The sequence below is a fragment of the Bubalus bubalis genome, chromosome 1, assembly GCF_019923935.1.
Source record: "Bubalus bubalis isolate 160015118507 breed Murrah chromosome 1, NDDB_SH_1, whole genome shotgun sequence".
Lineage (NCBI taxonomy): Eukaryota > Metazoa > Chordata > Mammalia > Artiodactyla > Bovidae > Bubalus > Bubalus bubalis.
This window is the reverse complement of record NC_059157.1, coordinates 118932702-118952482: the sequence shown is the minus strand read 5'-3', so window position 1 is coordinate 118952482 and position 19781 is coordinate 118932702. Positions and strand designations below refer to the sequence as shown.

The 19781-nt window shown below is 43.9% G+C and overlaps 1 long non-coding RNA gene across 1 annotated transcript; it reads right to left on the bottom strand.

The window, feature by feature from the left end:
* Positions 1-266: 266 nt before the first annotated feature.
* LOC102390161 lies at positions 267-15044 on the bottom strand. The gene is made up of 3 exons (XR_326930.4): positions 13611-15044; positions 12126-12216; positions 267-409 (listed from the first exon to the last, which is right to left on the bottom strand). It is a non-coding gene; the product is annotated as an uncharacterized LOC102390161 (long non-coding RNA).
* Positions 15045-19781: the final 4737 nt, after the last annotated feature.

The window sequence follows — 19781 nt, the reverse complement described above, 5'->3', positions numbered from 1 at the left end:
GTCCTGGAGTGGTGCCTGGTACATAACTGGCACTTGGTAAATCCGTTTTGAATTCATAAATGAATGGATTGAATGAATGAATAACTGCATCGATGTTACCTCTGCCTGTGTGTCAGAATGTGGAGCTGGCAAAGATTAGCAGGGCCAGAGAAGGGGGCCCTGAAGTTCCCAGGACCATGGGACAGGCAGTTTCCCCAGGGAGAGTTTTTTAAGTCCAGCTGACTTCCTCAGTGCTGTGCTTTGGGGTTTCATTGTACTCACATTTTCCAGGTGCTCACTTTTCGGGAAGATGACGATAAACTCTTCAAATGTTGTTTCATGGAGGGGCGGGCAACTCTTCCCCATCTCCAGTATAGAACAATATATGCCAACAGACATGATGTCATTTGGTTTTAAAAAGGTGTTTGAGCTGGAAAATGTTTCCAAAAGCATTTTAGGAGGAGTTCATAAATGACTAATAAAATTTTTATTTGTGGGTTATTATCTAAAAAATACAGTACTGTATGAAATACTATTAAAGGTAAGGCTTTATGGGTTAGAATTATACTTCCAGATTTCTAGTGCTTTAAAAAATAAATATAGTGACCTAAGTCCATCAGCTTTAAAAGAAAAAGTCCCTTTTCCTATAACAACTTGTTATTTGTTTACTTAGGAGGTGTAATTCAAACACATACTCTCCTGGAGGGGTTTAAATTATCTAATTTCTGGCTCTACCAAAAATGTTCAGCTGAAATATCATACCAGCAGCCTTGATTTTAACTGATTTGCCAAACCTAAAAGCTCTTGCTTTCCCTTCTGAATAGTATTTTTTCAAATTTTAGGGAAAGTAGATCAGAGGTCAGATAATTCATGAATGTAAAGAACATGTTTTTGATACTAATTAATATTAGGTGAAGAAATTCTACTAATCAATTAAGCTTGGGAAATATTGAGTTAATGAAAATTTTCAACAGGACTTGTCAGGGTCTTTAATATGCTAATATATGTGTGACTGTCCTGGAACAAAAATCAGGCAAAACATTTTCCCCAAAGTATTTGATCAGAGAATTCTTTATTCTCAGATTACCGTTTAACTCCTTATGGATCCAACATTCCTCAGAACACAGTTTGAGAAATGCTGGCTTACAGAGGACTACTTTTGCCACCCTATGGACTGTAGACTGCCAGGCTCCTCTACCCAGGGAATTCTCCAGGCAAGAATACTGGAGTGGGTTGTCATTCCCTGCTCCAGGGGACCCTCCCTACCCAGGAATCAAACCTGGGTCTCCTGCACTGCAGGTGAATTCTTTACCATCTGAGCCACCAGGGAAGCCCCGCTGAATTCTCATATATTATAATATGATTGTTTCTCTGTTCAGAACCGTGGATGACAAGTTTGTATGAAACACCCAATGATGTTTCTGAACTCATTGGTGTTTTCTGCCCTTTGCTGAGCACATGAGAAATGAAGTAGATGGCATAGGGATGGTTTTGGTTTGGAGGATTGTTTGACAAATGTATATATGGATGAAATTCCATTTTTTGGCTATGATGGAGTAAATGGGTATTGGACATGCCTTCCTACCAGAAGTAGTAATTCAATGGGATGAAATATATGAAGCAATTCTTTTCAGGCATTGAGCAATAGACAGCAGGATTGTGATCCTTGAGAGAAAAGAAACACATGAAGTGAACCTTACAGGCAACTTGGCTTTCTGTGTGGGAACAGATACCAGGTCATAGATCAAGCTGGTGGAGCACCTGCAGAAGACGGCAAGCACGCTTGGGCAAGGAGGCAGAGACCGGAGTTTTGGGAATGCTGAAGCAGCTGGAATTTGCAGAGCAGGGGACCACTGAAGGGGAAGCTGTGCAGGAAGGGTGCCAGAGTTTTATCCTGGGGATTCCTTCTGCCTTCTTGGCGGAGAGCAGGGCTGTAAATTCATAGGACAACCCCCCACTGGCCTATCAGGGAACATACATTATGGGGATGAAAACTGAACAGAGACACCAGACATCTTTAACACTGAAAAACGTGGGAGTTCCAGCCAAGAAGAGTGAAGAGATAGCTTGGTGAATGTCTCACCATTCAAGTGAGACTCTAGAAATCCCACGCCTTCCGAGAGAGGACCATGCCACAGAATGAGGTCCATACACAAAGCACAAAGCTGAAATAGACCCACCCTAACAAATCCTTAACACAAGCCTCCACAAGATTGAGATTTCATATATATATATGTTTTGACAGACATTTATTTTAAGGAATTGGCTCTTGACTCATGCAATTGTGGGGCTTGGCAAGTCCAAAATTTGCATAGAGAAAGCCAGCAGGCTGGAAACTCTGGAAGGAGTTGATGCTGCAATCCTGAAGCAGAATATCTACTCTGAGAAACTTTTTTATTCTTAAAGCCTTCAACTGATTGGATAAGGCCCACCCATATTATCAAGGATGATCTCTGATCTCCTTTACTTAAAGTCAACTGATTGCAGATGTTAGCCATATCCACAAAATACCTTCACAGCAACACCTAGATTAGTTTTAGATTGAATAACTGGGTACTACGACAGAAGATGAGATGGCTGGATGGCATCGCTGACTCGATGGACGTGAGTCTGAGTGACCTCTGGGAGTTGGTGATGGACAGGGAGGCCTGGCGTGCTGTGATTCATGGGGTTGCGAAGAGTCGGACACGATTGAGCAACTGAACTGAACTGAACAGTCTAGCTGAGTTGACATATAAAACTAACCATTACATCGTAATAACACTGTCAAAAATACTACAAGAAATAAACACTAAAAATCAATATCCTTCATAAATATAGATGCAAAAATGCTTAACAGATATTGTGAAATCAAATCCAGCATTGTCTAAAAAAGGATAATACAGTATGACTAAGTGAAGCTTATTCAGGAATATAGGATGGATTTAACATTCAAAAAGTGATCAATTTAATTCACCACATCAGCAGAATATAGAAAAATGCCACATAATATCTCAAAAATGAATAAAAGGCATATGACAAAGTTAAATATCCATTTATGATTTTAAAAATCTCTCAGCAAGCTAAAAATAAAATGTCTGACAAAGGATAACTATGAGAAATTCACATTAACATTGTACTTGATGGTAGATTACTGAATATTTTCTAAAATCAAGAACTAGGCAAAGTTGTCCACTCTCATCTCTTCTCTTCTGGTCAGTGCAATAAGGTGAAATAAAAAGTATAAAGATTGGAAAGAAAGAGGTAAAACTACTTTTATTTGTAGATGCCATGAGTATGTATATGAAAATTCTGAAGGATCTGTAAAGCCACTAGTAGCGTTTTTGCTAATTAGTGAATTTAGCAACATAGCAAGCTACAAGGTCAAGTTACAGATATCAATTCTATTTTTTTCCCATACTAATGACATTTAGAAGATAAAAATTTCAAAACACCATTTACAATAGCATCAAAATTCTTGAAACATTTAGGAATAAAGGTGAGCAAATATGTGCAAGACCTCTATATTAAAATTTATACAATATTATTGAAAAAAAAAAAGATATACCATGTTCATTAATTGAAAGGCTCAATGTAAAATCTTTCTCCCTCTTCCCAAGTTGATCTACAGATTTAACATAATCCCAATCAAAACCTCAACAAACTTTTTTGAACAAATTGATGAGCTGATTCTAAAATTTAAATAAGCATCCAAAGGACTAGAGTGGCCAAAATCATCTTTTAAAAGAAGAGAAAGATTACAAAACCAACAATATCTGATTTTAAGATGTATTAAAAATCTATAACAATCAAGGCAAAGTAGTATTGGCATAAAGACAGACAAAAAAATGGGGGAGTCCAGGAATAGAGCACAAAGATACAGTCAATCAATCTATGACAAAGGCATCAGAGAAATTGAATGGAGAAAGTCTTCATCAAATGATTCTGGAACTGCTGGATAAATGCTTAGAAAAAAAATAAACCTCAACCCTTACCTCACACCATACACAAAAAACTAATTTGAGATGAACTGTAGAGTTAATCACAAAAGCTAAAATTGTAAAGCTGCTATAAAAAAGCATAGAGAAATGTCTTTACAGTCTTGAGTTAGACAAAGGTGTCTTAGATGGGACAGCAAAAGCACTAATCATAAAGAAAAAAATTGGATTTCATCAAAATAAAGACTAACAACAGAAACTTTGTAAATCAACTATACTTCAATTTAAAAAGAAAAAAAAAAAAAAAGACTGACAACATCCAATGTTTGTAAGGAGACAGAATTACTGAAACTTCTCACACCTTTCTTCTGGAAGCATAAGATTTTACAACCACTTCAGAAAACTGGTAGGTTTTTAGTTTCTTATAAAATTAAAAATACACCTAACTTATGATTCACTCCTAGGTAATTGTCCAGGAGAAATAAAAACATATGCCCACAGAAGATCTTATGCAAGAAAGTTTATAGTAGCTTATTTCATAACAGCCCCAAACTGGAAACAACTGAGATGTGATCAAGACAAGAATGGGTCCATTGTGGTGTCGTTATACAATGGAATACTACTTATACATGAAAGAGAATAAACAGATAATAGTCCATCACCTCACAGATGAGTCTCAAAAATACTATTTTGAGTGAAAGATGTTACACAAAAAGAATTTATACCATATTATATCTTTGATATGGACTTCAAGAACAGCAAAACTAATACATAGTATTAAAAATTAAAACAGTGATTGCCTGGCAGGTGGTTATTGACAAGATAGGAGCAGGAAACTTCTGCAGTGGTGGGAATATTGTATATCTTGATTGTTGTGTGGGTTAACAAGATGTGAAACATCCTGCTGGACACTTAAGATCTGTGCATCTCCCTGCATGTACATTTGACCTCTATAAAGTGGGAAGGAGAAGTGAAAGAGAAGGAGAAAACAAGATGGTGGGGGAAAACAAAGCTAAATTAAATTATCTTTTACCTGAAAGCATGCACACACACACAGAGAAAATGTAAATTTGTGTAGGCCCTAAGTTCACTGTGAACTTGACCAGTGTTGCAAAAGAGTACTGTATACTTTAGATCCATTTCAATAGCTATCTTCAAATCTCATTATGAGAAAGGACTTTCCTCTATTCGTTTTCTGCTCTCTCGGGCTTTATTACCAAAATACCCACACATGTTTGAAAAGAGAGGGAACACTAATTCTGAATTTCACACTTCTTAGAATCCAAGAGAAATTGTTCATTGTTGACATGTTCAATGTCATTTCCTGCCACAATTCTCTTCAGGAGAGGAAACTGGAAAGGAAATAACTCAACTCCTCCCTGGCCTCCTAATCTGGCCACTTGACTTGAATCTAGTGTTTGATAGCAGAAAAAAAAAATTTTTTTTTCAAGAATAAAGAAATTATTATTTTAATTCTTAGATAACTTTTAAATTGACTTGATATCACCTTCCCATCATGACCAACCAAGTGATATTCTCAACAATAGCATCGCACTTCTTTAAGAAAGTGTACTGGTCACATCAAAATGTAACCACATGGAAATGAATTTCCCCTTTTCACATCTCTGTCCTTGGTTTCCATGGTAGAGGGCTAATTACCTTTTTAATAGCCCTAATTGATGGGCTTACAGATCATATCCTTCAGTCCCCACTTGTGTGTATGGTGACGGTGGGGGTGGGGCAGCACTCCCTTTCTCTTGACCCCTAAGCTCCAGCTCCTCCCTATTGGAAGGAGGGTTGCTGGCTCCTGAAAGGACCATGCCTTGTGCTTCTCTGTTTGCAGGACTACCTGCAGCCCATTGTGGGCTGACCAGGAAGCCTCGCTTTGTCTTGGCCAATTGACACAGCTGCACACTCGGTAAATAGACTCAGATGTTGAGCTTTTGTTTGAAGGATCTTTTCAGATTAATGCAGAGAGAATTAGTTTTTAAAACTTAAGCCAGAGCCAGGATGAGTAGAATGGAGCTGTGAGCCATTGAATTCACGTCCACAAAATGAGACCACTGTCTTACAAGGGTGTTTATCCCCTGTTCCTTTGGGAGGTAACATGGAAGGGAGAGGCTCCCACTCATACCATTGTGAGGAGAAGATCTGACCAGTGATTATACCGGCTTCGGCTTCATCCTCCAAGGGAAGAGAGCCCTACCTTTGTTAAGTAAATGCAGAGGCTGCAAAATATTTGTCTACAATTGACTTGAATTTTCTTATTTCCAGACCACAACAGGTTCTGATAAATGGTCCAAGCAGATCCATGTCCCACAGCAAAGACAATTTTAACAGACTGGACAACATTCTGGACTCAGATCCTGCATCTCAGATTTTCTAATCTTCCCCTTTCAGAGCACCCAATCGAGTCCTCACCTATGGGCTCATTCTGAACCATTCCCTGTTGGGACACAAGTGTCAAGCATGGCTCCCAACTAGCGTCTGGTCTCTTGAGGTGGAATGGTGTCCTGGAAAATACCACTTCACTTAGCACAGCTTGGAACTTTAGTCCCAATGTTGTGATTAGAAAGTATTATATTCCTTGCCTCTCTGAGACTTCAGTCAGTTCAGTCACTCAGTCATGTCTGACTCTTTGTGACCCCATGGACTGCAGCACACCAGGCTTCCCTGTCCATCACCAACTCCCGGAGTTTACTCAAACTCATGTCCATTGAGTCAGTGATGCCATCCAACCATCTCATCCTCTGTCTTTCCCTTCTCCTCCTGCTTTCAATCTTTTTCAGCATCAGGGTCTTTTCCAAGGAGTCAGTTCTTTGCATCAGGAGGCCAAAGTATTGGAGTTCCAGCTTCAGCATCAGTCCTTTCAATGAACACTCAGGACTAATCTCCTTTAGGATGGACTGGTTGGATCTCCTTGCAGTTCGAGGGACTCTTAAGAGTCTTCTCCAACACCACAGTTCAAAAGCATCAATTTTTTGGCACTCAGCTTTCTTTATAGTGCAACCCTCACATCCATACATGACTACTGGAAAAACCATAGCTTTGACTAGATGGACCTTTGTTGGCAAAGTAATGTCTCTGCTTTTTAATATGCTGTCTAGGTTGGTCATAACTTTCCTGCCAAGGAGCAAGTGTCTTTTAATTTCATGGCTGCAGTCACCATCTGCAGTGATTTTGGAGCCCCAAAAAATAAAGTCTGTCACTGTTTCCATTGCTTCCCATCTATTTGTCATGAAATGACTTACAGACTCATTTTTCTCAAGCATCAGATTGGGTTGGTTACTTCTCTTTGCTAACAGTTCCACATTCTTAGGGAGGCAGATCAATGCTGTAGAAAGAATGTGGCCTTCACTCACAGAGATCTGAATTCAAATCCTGCCTGTGCTACTTACTAGCTGGGAGCACCCAGACAAGTCATTGCTCTGAGCACAGATGTCCTCACCATGACAATTACAGTATGATTGCTTGTCTCATGGTGTTGTTGGGATGGAAAGAGATTCCTCGTATATACGTGAACATAAGAAGCACATTGCCTAGAGGATTGTAGAGTCCACAACATGCCAGCTCTTCCTCTCCAGGTCTCTGCTTCCCAAAGACTTTTTTCAAGGACTTTAAAAGATATCAAATGGAAAAAGCACCTAGTGAATTGTAAAGTATGCATATATGAAGCAATGTTCCTTCATTACACTAAACATACAATAAAAACTGAGGAATGGTTGTTGGTGGGCACCCCGACCCTAACCTTGTCAAGCACCCCTTTCCCTCCCCCAGCTTCAGCGTCTGAGTGACTGTCAGCCCACCCATACCACTGCCTCCCTGCTCCCTGCATACTCACTCACTATACTGAAAAAGAACTGCTGCCAAAGCAGAATGATACATAGGAAAGATGAAGGGAGCCATCCTAGAAGAAAATAGGCATCAGTAATCCAAAAATGACAGTTTCATAAATGAGGTATAGATGGGGTGATAGATATTTAATAACATCTTTCCCAAAGGACAACGGACTTCTCCTTGATCTAGGCTATGGGACTGAATAAAAAAAAAAATGCTGTTCCTTCTTTACTTTATGGAGGCACTAACAAACCTGGGTTCCCTACCATGTGTTCCCCATAAAGTACTTTGTGCTGAAGAGTCAGGACACCAGGCCAGGCCTGTCACCAGTTTGCTATGGGCCTGTGGTCCCCCCAAATAGGAGAGTTTTACGAACCTTAAGGGCCCTCCCTAAGCTAAGCATCCAAAACTCTAATTCCCTTGCAGTTTCCCGAAAGGAAGGATGTGAGGGCAGAGACATGGGTTTTGAACCAGCTCCAACAATCAAGAAAAATGCTGACAGGATGGAACTGCACTGTGGAAACCTGCGTCAACCCCTAGGTTGAGTCAGATGTCAAGTTTTGACCAACAGGTCCTTTAGACTCTAAGAAATGAATACTGGAAAATAAATCTGTGCTTTGGGGAAACCATAAGAGAAATTTTGGTTGATTGAGATTTAAATTCCAAAATATACACCTGAACTATACCCTAGTGTTACTTTCTTTTGTGACTTAGAAGGCGACAAGTAGAAACTTCTCACTCTGACCGAGGACTCCGCAGGGGAGGTCAGAAGTAAGGCATCTTGCAGAGCTTTGAGCTCACCAGCAAACCTTTCTGAGCCTCAGTTCCTTTCTCTGTAGTAAGAGGGTGGGTCTTCCTCAAGGACTCTTCCTTCCATGAAGAGAAGGGCAAGACAAAGAAACAGGGAACAGCTTAGTGCTGCCCCCGTCTCCTACCTGTTCCAACCCCTCGCTATAGAGCAAAGGGATAGGTCTATGTTTCATGAATGGGCCACGTCCATCCTCGGGGCTGTTGAACAGTTAACCTTGGAAACGTTTGTACTCCCTGTCCTGCTCTAGCTGGAAGTCAGCACTGAGAACTTGGACCTGAAATGCTCAGATGGAAGGCATCATGGTCAGTATTTGAGAACACTGAAACAGGGAGGGCTGAAGCACGTCTTGGAGAGTTGGAAAAAACAACTAATTCTGAGACTTCCCTGGTGGTCCAGTGGCTAAGACTCCGCCCTCCCAATGTTGGGGGCCTGGGTTTGATCCCTGGTTGGGGAACTAGATCCTATACGCCACAACTCAGTGTTCGCATGATGCAACTGAAAGATCCTGCATGCTACAACAAAGACCTGGTGTTGCCAAATAAATAAATACATATATAAATGAGCAAATAATTCTGAGCCTGGACCAGGGGCTGCAATGTGTGTGTCACCTGCCTTGCTTAAACAGTGCAATTAAGGAGCAGCAGGCTGAGCGTCGGGAGGCCAGCTGCTGCTTCTGTCTCTCCACTTTGGGCCCCAGTCTCTTCATCTGTAAGGGAAAGGGCAGAGGAAGATGATTTCTAGGGGCCCATCTAGCTCCAACTTTCTGAATCACCCAAAAAAACAGCTCAGTAGTCATTCTCCTCATCCAGGTCTCTTGAACCTGATTTCAGAAGTAAAGAATTATGTCAGCCGAGTCTCAGAGGAGCATTCTTTGATTTAGAGGATTTTGGCCCTCTGGCTCAGTTTCTAAATCTCGCCCAGTGGGCCAATGTCCCATGTTCCTGCTTGGCTCAACCAGCCTGGAGGTGGGCAAAGGTGGCTTCTGCTGGTGTCCATGATAGAATGAGTGGATAAAGCTATTTCCCCTGCCCACTGGAAGGCTCCCCAGAGGGGCTGGAATTTGACCTGTGTCTTAAGGGAGGCAGAAGTCACTGAATGAACATTCTAGGTAAAGGCAGCCAGCCCCCACAGTTCATAGACTTGCATGAACAGTCTCAGACTGTGTAGTGAATTCCCGGCTGTAACAAATAGCCCCCATAGCGTACAGTGGTTTACACCCCACAGACACTGATTTCATGCTTGTACATAGGATGGGTGGGACAGCCACCCTCCACCCATCATTTTCATTTTTGAGCTGCCATTTTTTAACATTTAGCTTTGAAAGCTGCCCAAAGGATCATCTCCACTCCAGGCAGCCAAACAGGGCAAAGAGCATGGAGCTGGCCCTTGTCACTTCCCCTCACTGTGTCTACTACTAGGGGACCTGGAAAATAGAGATGTGTGACCAGGAAACATATGGCAACATGACTTTAGGGGAATGCCAGCCTCTGCCACAGTCTGATCCACTCCTCAGGGATGGATCAGAGACAAAAGCAGCCAGAGGCCCAGGCAAGGCAAAGGGGAGAGGAGAGAAGTGTGGGGCTCCTGGGAGCAGCACTCTGGGGGCAGGCAGACATGCGGCTGACTCAGCCAGCTTCATTTTTGGTAAGCCAATTACCCTCTGATGGGATAGAGAGTCCTGGAACCCCACGGTGGAGAGGGCCTCCATGTTGCTCCGGATGTTTATGGGAAGGAGAGAGAAGGACTGTGACAAGACTGACTTTTCACAGGCAGCCCTCAGGCCTCCCAGGGTAAAGTTTGGAAAACCCCTGGCTTCCCCTGGCATTGCCCTTGGCCCTCGGCCCCTCCTCCTGCCCAGTTTTTCAGTCCCTCGTTCTGGGCAGGCTCCAGTGGCCAGGCCGTCGCCCGGCCTGACACCTCGGCTCAGTGCCCAGCCTGTGGGCCACTTGGGGCTCGAGTTACTGGTGGGAGCTAATTCAGGAGCCTGGCCCAGCCCTGTGGCTTTGATGGGATTTCATCACCCGCCTGCGCCTCTTGGCTGGGTGCCTGGGAGAGCACAGTGTTGCCCTGGGCTCTCTGCTGCTACCAAGGAGAGGCACCCCTCTCTGAACAGAGGAGGACCTGGAGGCGAGGTTTGGGGTCCCAGGGTCCACCCTGCCTCAGAATCCAGCCTGCACCAAAGCCACCTGCCTTCACCCAATTTTCCCAAGAGGCAGAGACAAGATAAAGGACAGAGAATTAACACTGAACAACTTGTTAATGATTTTATGGCAGGTTAAATAAAATGTCTCAAATAAAACTACAGGAGACCTTCTTTAACCTTACCAGGCTGTAAATATGTATTAACTCAATCACTATCAGCAATTAAAGCCTAGTTTGGGAACAGTGACCTGAGACAAAAAATAAAAAAGACATGGTCATCCTGGGAAATGAATCCAGAATAAAAGGAATTTCTTCCACCTTAGCTAATGAGCAGCTGTATACGGATGGAAATGAAGGCCTTTGCTTTCATACCGCTCATGCCTGGAGGAGAGGGAAGGTCCCCTTTACGGAGGGAGGGCTCTTGGAAGCATATTAGGGACGTTGTTACAATGCAAATGAGGAAGACCGTTGTGTTTGGGTGGTTTAGGGGTTTAGTAAAAGGAGTAACATTTCAATTAGTGGGGGAAGGAATGAGAACCTGCCTCAAAGAGGCTTAATTGGCAACTTGGCTTTCCCAGGGGGCTTTGAAGTCGCCTCGGAGATGGAAGGTTTTCAGAGATGGGTGGAGAATAGAGCCAAGTGCAGGGCCCCGGGGCGGTGGGAGTTGAGAGGGCAGGTGGGGATGCGCAGAAGATGAACCTCAGCGCGCCAACCAGTCCCAGGGCCTGCTCCCAACTTCAAGGCTCCTGGACCCATTCCCCAGGGTATTTCACCCAATTCCTGGAGGGTCAGGACTGGTCCCTTTCTAAAGCAGTCTCGGTGAAACCACCTCGCTCTTAAGGACTGCAATCTTAACCTCACCAGAGTGGAATTCCTTTTTTCTTCTCAAGAGTCCCTTTTGCTTGGTCTCTAAGTCCAGCTCAGCAGACTGGGGAATTCAACTCCTAATTGCTGTGTGTTTGGGGGAAGGGTGTGCAATATCGCATACAAATGTGTATTTTCTGTATGTGACTTCCAGGGAGGAGGAGACTAGGTGTGTGCATTATTGCCTACAAATGTGTATTTTCTCTCTCTGCGTATGTATGTGTGTATCGGAGGACTGCAGGGTCTAAAGATTCAAGTATGACCTGACCTGAAGGCAAGGGATTGAACCACTGACTGTTCAAGGAAGATCGCTCCGATTTTGCTACCAATGAGGTCCAGATGGGCATCTTTCTACTGTCTTCTTTGCTGTTGCACACTCCCGTGAGCCGCAACAGTTCAGGAGTCACTCAGGTCTTCACATATCTTGATGCACTTGAGGCTTTATTCTCAATCCACGTATTCACAAGATATGATGAATTTTTTTTTCAATATAGAAGAACTCTCCAAAGGGGATATTACAGATAACATGCCAAGATAATTGTTTGAAATGAAATTTGGAAGAAAATTCAACTAACCCTGTGTTTTAGTTGAAAGATAGCCATCTGACCAGGGGTTTGGAGAGCCAGCCAAACCAAGGCTCCCAAGTGGTGGGCTGGTCTTTCTGAACTAGAAAAAAAAAAAAAAAAGAATGAAGAACTGCACAGTGACCCCACAGCTCCCTAGGTTCTCTGGATGTTGACTTTGGGGAGGACACACTTAACTGTGCCAAGTAAGCATACGTGGACGTGGACGTGGACTGGACTGTGCTGGAGGCGTGACCCATGAACCCTGAGCTGGAGGACACAATTACCCTCCGTTTGAAGCAATCGGCCCCAAACATGCCCTTGCTCCGGGCTCTCTCCCTCTGTCCTCCCTGCTCTGGACTCTCTTGCTCTGTCCTCCCTGATCCCGTGGGTGGCTTTTCCTGGAACGCTGGCTCATATCTCTGGAGCCTGTGGTTTGGGGATCGCCATTAGCCAACTACAACAGGGCCTGGAGAGTTTACTTCAGCGCTAAAATGGAAACGGGACCCACCCTTGGGGTAATACTCAACCCTCTGCAGGTCTCAGCGGGGGCCTTTAACAAGTGACCCTCTTTCCACCCCCTCACCTCAGGTGCCTGTGTAGCATGACCACTCCTCTCCCCAGCCTCTTCCCTTGCTGCTTTCCCAGAATTAAGACTGAAGGAAATTACAGTATCTGTCTGCACCCAGCACATTCCTGTATCCTGGGCAACCTGGGCCAGCCAGCGACCACAGCGGCATACCCAGTCTCCACACCACTGTGAGGACACAAAACCAGGGACTCAGCAGAGCAACATCCGCTTCTGATGACTGCCATGCAGACAGGCGATTCTGCACCAGTGATGAGCCAGTCACTCAGCAACACCAGGCTCTTCAGCCCCTGGAACGTATTACTGACTCTGTTGCTGTTTAGTCACCAAGTTGTGTCGGACTCTTTGTGACCCCATGCACTGTAGCTCACCAGGCTCCTCCAATAATGGGATTTTCCAGGCAAGAGTACTGGAGTGGGGTGCCGTTTCCTTCTCCTGAGGATCTTCCCCACCTAGGGACAGAACCCATAGGTGGACTCTTTACCACTGAAACACCTGAGAAGCCCATTACTGACTCTAAGCTGCTGCTGCTGCTAAGTCGCTTCAGTCGTGTCTGACTCTGTGCGACCCCATAGACGGCAGCCCACCAGGCTCCTCCACCCATGGGATTTTCCAGGCAAGAGTACTGGAGTGGGGTGCCATTGCCTTCTCCTGAGGATATTCCCCACCTAGGGATAGAACCCACAGGTGGACTCTTTACCACTGAGCCACCTGGGAAGCCCATTACTGACTCTAAGCTGAGACAACATAGAATCCATGTGCTAGAAAGGACCTTAACAGAATCCTAACCAACCTGTGCATAAGAAACTTGGGTCAAGAGAGGTGAAGAGACCTACTAGATACCCACGGGGAGTAAAGGGCAGAGTTGAGTTTCAAACCCAGGTGGTGGGTCTGAGGCCAGTGCCTACCTTCTTATAATGTTAAATCCCAGTGTCTACTTTCCAATGGGTGTCTACCTTGGCTGGCATGGAAATCAGTTTGTAAAAACCTGCAAAGGAAGAGAGATAGAAAAGTAGTCTGCAAGGCAAAAGGAAGCCTGTAAGCATCTGTCATAGGTCTTCTTGTAATGGATTAGCAAGTCATAGGTCTTCTTGTAGTGGATTAGCAAGACAGCATTATATATTCCTGCCCAGCCAAAGGAGCACTGTGCATACTTTCTCTACTTCTTCAAACCCTTTGTTACCATCAAAGCTGCTTCTGTGGTGCTTTGTTTAATATTTAGGAGAAAATCCTCCTGCTAGATCATCATTTCCAAAATGCACTTCTCAGTATCCAAAATATTTCTATATCCAATGTCACACAACCTGTAAGGGCAAACAACAGGTTTTATTTATCACTTGTATTATCTACAAAGTGGAAATGCATCTTTCAGAGGTGAAGTCACTCGTCCAAACCCATCCTCCTCAAAAATGGCTCATACAGACTAGATTCCAAGGCTTCCAACACTTGGCAGCATCCTTGTCTCCAGCAGGAAACACCCGGGCTTCTGACAATATCTCGTTATTTACTGGTCCCCTTTGGGGAACAATGAAATCAACGTTCCTTTGAAGCATGAGAGTTTGGATAGATAACATTGTGCATTGGTCACCATCACCCCCTCCCCTCCCCTCTTCCAGCTGGTATTCAGGCGGCAAAGGCTGTTCTGAATCTGCAGTCCCAAGCCTACCCTCCCCATCAGAGTCCAGGGTACCTGCAGCGCCTTTCTGAACCTCTATTCTGGAATGAAGGAGCAGACCTTTCAGTCTCCCATTTTAAAGGAACAGGACACAAGGAAACACATCCGTCAATGGGGAGTGATGGAAAGGAGATAAAATCTTTTCCTCAGTTTTGCTGCTTGAGAGTTTTCTTCCACATAATATGAGGAAAGAAGTAAGGAACTAAAGGTGGAAAATATGAGCTAATACATGGTGCTCACTCCCCAGACTAGAGTCTTGCCAGTAGAGTAGATAACTAAATATTTCAGAGAAGAGGCAAGCAGCAAATAAAACCCCAAAAGGATAAGAATTACTTCCTCACAAATGTCTCCAAAAACAAAAAATGCCAAGGACACAGAGTATGTGCTGCTTAGACCTAACCTAGGAGCACCGAACTCATACTCGAAATCTCTTGATACTAAAAAATAATGTTTAGACAGAAATGAGTTCCTCTTGAACAATCCCACCTTTGTGTCTACCAAGCTCAAGTGGGCTTTTCTATAGAACACACCAAAATTTTCCGTTGGAAAATTGGATGTGTGTGTCCACACTATGTGAAAAGCTTGTATCTTAGTTGAAAGTCTTACCCACCTCTCATCTGGAAAGTGGCAATGGCCTCCCCGGCCCTGGTCTTGAACCCGCCTCCACACTGCTGTCTAGCACATCTGACCACTTCCAGTGTTGACAGGGACCTGCCCAGGACTCCCCATCAGCCATGAGATAAAGCCCGCCTCATAGATGAAGTCCTCCCCTCCCTCTTCCATCTCAGTGCTCATCATTTCCAGACTCACAGTTCATGCTGCAGCAACACGGGGTTCTTCAGTGTTTCCTGTCTGCGTCGCGTTGCTTCTCTCCTCCACAGCTTCACTAACACCGGAGCCTCTGTGGGGAACACCGCCTATCCCTCCAGGAACACTGAACGCATCCTGCCTGCTTCTTGTTCTCCCACAAGGCCCTGGACACACCTGCATCTCACACTTAGACAGATCTGGTTTTGTGTCTTTACTTGATTCTGTGCAAAACAACAACTTTCTATTAAGGAATAAAATAAAAAACTGCTCAACTCTCAAGTTTGCAACCTGTTGAATGTTTAGACATTTTTAACCTGCTCCCTAGACAAGAAACAGCCATTACATTTTTGAGGTCGGAGGCTAAGGTTTGATCATCTTTGTAACTTCAGCACCAAGCACGCGATGGCTGGCAGGCAGGTACTTAACAAGTTGTGGCTGAATAGATCAAAGAATGGTTCTCTCCCTGTCTTTTCATCTCTGTTTGACTCACCTTTTCTACCAATTCTCCCTTAACCTGAGTTGCTTAGCGAATAATTCAAAATTTCTTGCTCAATCTTTGGGAGGCTGAATTCTGAGTGATGAGGTTATGAAGAAATGTTGGTGGTTGGGAGCAGGGGTGGGGTCAGCTTGGATTCAGAGCACCAACCCTGGATATGCAACTTGGTAAGATCAAAGGCCTAAGCGTGAGGATAAATAAGTATTTTCTCTTTATAGACTTCATACTATAATCGCTGTGAGAGCTTGCCATCAGTTAAGAAAAAATGAAGAAAGCACATATCAGCCTTTTTGCTTCATATCTAAGAAGAGGAACAAGTGGCATTTATTTCTTCCAACCTTAGCTTCTTGTGCCAGGCATTAGCATCACCTCATCAACAGCTGGTACCACACCTGAGAAGGGAAGAGTCTATTCTACCTACATCCATGAAAGCAATTATAGGATGTGCAACATAGGGTAATGCAACATAGAGTAATGCTTCCTAAATGCTAACATCCCCAACCACATACTCTTCTGTGAAGCCCACAACAGGAAACGGTTAACCTACCATTTACTTAGCACTTACTATGTGTCAGTCACTGGGCTAAGCAACCACTTATATATGTATCTTCATACTTATTCCTCACAGGTACTCTCTCACATGGATAATATTATCCCCATTTTACAGATGAGAAGACTGAGCCATTAAAGCTGGGTTTGATCCTATATCTTCGATTCCAAAGCCTGTGATGATAACCACTGTGCTTAATGCTAGGGCTAGCTCTGTGCCTCCATGGTCCCTGATTCAGATGAGGACATTATAGTGCTGAGATTGAGAATTGCTGATCTAGAAGATGCCCCCAAATGAACCTATGAACCTGGGAACACTGGCCGAACTAGATTCATCTCCAGGTGGGCCTCATGAGCAGAGCAAGAGAAGGTCCATCCTGACGGCTTGCTCCACAGTCTCCATCTCACTGCTGGGAACCCAGGTGCAATGAATTCCTATGGTGCAGGGTTGCAGCTTGAATTGTTTTTTAATTGAAGTATAGTTGATGTCCACTGTTACATCTTATGGGTATACAATATAGTGATTCACAGTTCTTAAATGTTACACTCCATTTAGAGTTATTATAAAATATTGGCTATATGCCCTGTGTTGTACAGTACACCCCTGAGCCTATCTTATACCCAATCGTTTGTATGTCCCACTCCTCCACACTTATGTTGCCCCTGCCCACTTCCCTCTCCACTGGTAACAACTTGTTTGTTCTGCATATCTGTGAGTCCACTTCTTTTTTGCTACATTTACTAGCTTTTTATATTTTTTATATTTCACATATAAGTGATATTATACGGTATTGGTCTTTCTCTGTCTCACTTATTCCACTTAGAATAATGTTGCTGCATGTGGCAAAATTTTATTCTCTTTTAAGGCAGCCTGAATTCTTATGGTGGATTTTCTCCTGGGGAGTTAGAGCTTTATGTTCACCCAAGGCCTTATTTTGAAAGAGGCATTTTATGGTTGGGGGGGCAGGGGTGGAGAAGAGGGTTCACAATGAATGGGGATTGAAGTATGGAAACAAGTCACTCTTTCCATGGCAGCCAAGGGAGACAGATCCTTCTGGCATGAAGGAGAACCACTCCTCTGAGGAGCATGTCTGAGACCAGCTGGGGTTTCCTCAGCAAAACACTCTACAAAAGAGAAAGCTCTCCTCTCTCTGGTCTGATGCTCCTTGCAGAGGGATATGTCATCCTGGGAACTTGCCCAGCACCCCTAGGGATCCCCAGGAAGGGACATTCTGGCCTTCAGAGCCATGACCAAGCCAGGGAGCCTGGCTCATGCTCACCAGCCTCAGGCCCACTCCCTGGCTTGAGGACAGACACAAAGCCACCCTGTTCCCTGGCCCAGACCTCTAATGAGCCCCCCTGCTCCCCACCACTCAGACATCCCCTGTTTACACTCTGCTCTCCAGCCAGACCTAATCCCTGGGCTCCGGATCTGCACTTAATCCTGTTTCTGTATATCCTCTAGATCAATACATGTTAATAATAGTCATCACTGTGGGTAAGAACCTTGTTTGAGAAATTCTGAGCCCTTCAGCTTTGGTGCCAACAGGAGAAAATATGAAATGGGAAACCCAAACATTTACAAACACACCAAAATGTTTGGTTCAGGCTGCCTAATGTAAATAAGAGAAAGCCCAGGAGACACTCATTTTCCTGGGACTCACTTCTTTTGTCCCAAATAAAGATTGACTTAAAAGAAAAAAAAATCTAAGTCACCAGTCCCTGTTTCTTTCTCACTTGCGGGGGCCATAAGATCTTTTTCATGTACTTTGCTTCAACACTATTGTATTTCTTCTGCACTTTGAAACTGAACCCCTCTCTTTGATGGATATTAGCAAGACGTGCTTTCGTGTCTTCCTAATGAACTTTCACTTGGAAAATACCCCAAGCGAGGAAGATGCTAGAAGGGTAACGATATTTTGTTTAAAGCAAAGCGGACCCTTGCTTCTGATTTCCCCCTCTTTGGTCCACCCCAGAGGAATCATCAGCCAAGAATCACAGATGGGATCATTTACAGTTTTACTTTCAAGCTCCCCAATCCTTTAAGATTGTGTTTACTCGGTCAAAGGCTTAAGACCAGCCAGTGTGAGCCGCCTGACAGCCCCATCTCACTGGCTCTCTGATACTCTGATTGGGATTAAATTTGTACTGATCTGTCAGAAAGTGATTGATGGAGAAGTTTCTTTGTGATGTTCGAGGTAAACCTGAGAAGACGGAAGTGGACATGGAGGCAATATGCTTTTAGAGACATATCAACCCTTGCTGAGAGACCAGGACAACGGTCCTGCAATAATCACTGGCTAAACAAAAGGAAAATAGAAGACAGCTTGGTGCCACAGCCTCCTTTAGTTGGGGCTGTTATTATTATTCTTATTTTTAACAACTGTGGGGAACAGTTTTCTAAAATCCAATTGACATTAATTTTCAAAGTGTAAGCATAGAAGAAATAAGTAAGCAGCAAAACTCAAAGCCGTTAGTGCACAGATTGAGTTTCTCATTTTCTCCTCAATGAGTGTTTCCTTAGGGAGAAATTAGCTATCACAATCAATATTTTTTGTGAATATGAATGTGTTCCACAGCTGGACAATTCAGCAGAAACCAAGTACAGTTGTCAAGGTCACTGATTTCTCAGGGTAGCCAGTAGAAAAATGAGCAGATTGGACCTCTGGAAGCCTGCCTTCTTCTCCTTGCTTAGTGATTTGCTAGTTGTAAAGGCGTGGGCAGGTCTTTGCCTTTTGATTCTGCTTCCTCATCTATAAAATGGGGACACTCAGGTCCCCTCCTTCATGGATTTGTTCTGGGCATCAAACAGGGCCATGAAGGTGACAGCACAGAGAGACCCCGACGCTTGATGGGTCTCACCATCCAGCCTTAGTGTGTGAGCTTTCGAAGCAGAGGTTCCCTCCTCAGCAATGTCACCCACCGGTTGCCCTTTAAACATCCCCAGCTCCGGGACTCAGGGTTTCTCACCCCTGTGCTTTTGCTTGTGCTGCTTGTGTCAGCCTGCAGTGCCCACCTCCCATTTCCCTATTCTGTGTTTCCCAAATGCCCTCCTCTCTCAAGGCTCAATTCAAGTACTAACTCCTCCGCACAAGTTCTCTCCCGCCCCCAGAAAAAGACCACACCCGCTCTGAGTTCCTGCTGCACTTACCTTTTACAGCTTTCACTTCTTTGTCTTCATTCAGTGATTTCTGTGCATCATCTGACCTTTTCCACCATTTTGCTATGGCAGGTGTCAGAACAGAGACAAGTCTGGCGCCTTGGACCCTATGGGTACTCACTATTTGTTAAAGAAATGAGAACTGCCATAATCACATTCCTTATCCAAAGTTTATTTAAAAAGCAGCTACACTAGTCCTTTGCGCTGGAACCACGTTCACTGAAACATGTACAGAAACTCTTGTGTCCTCACTTAGTGGTTACCAGGGAACCGTGCAAGTAGGGACACATTCTAAGAGGCACGTGTTTTAGTCAACTGATACTGTTCAAAGCTAGGATTGCCTGCATATTCAAACAGTAACTATATACCATAAATGTGATCCATCTAAT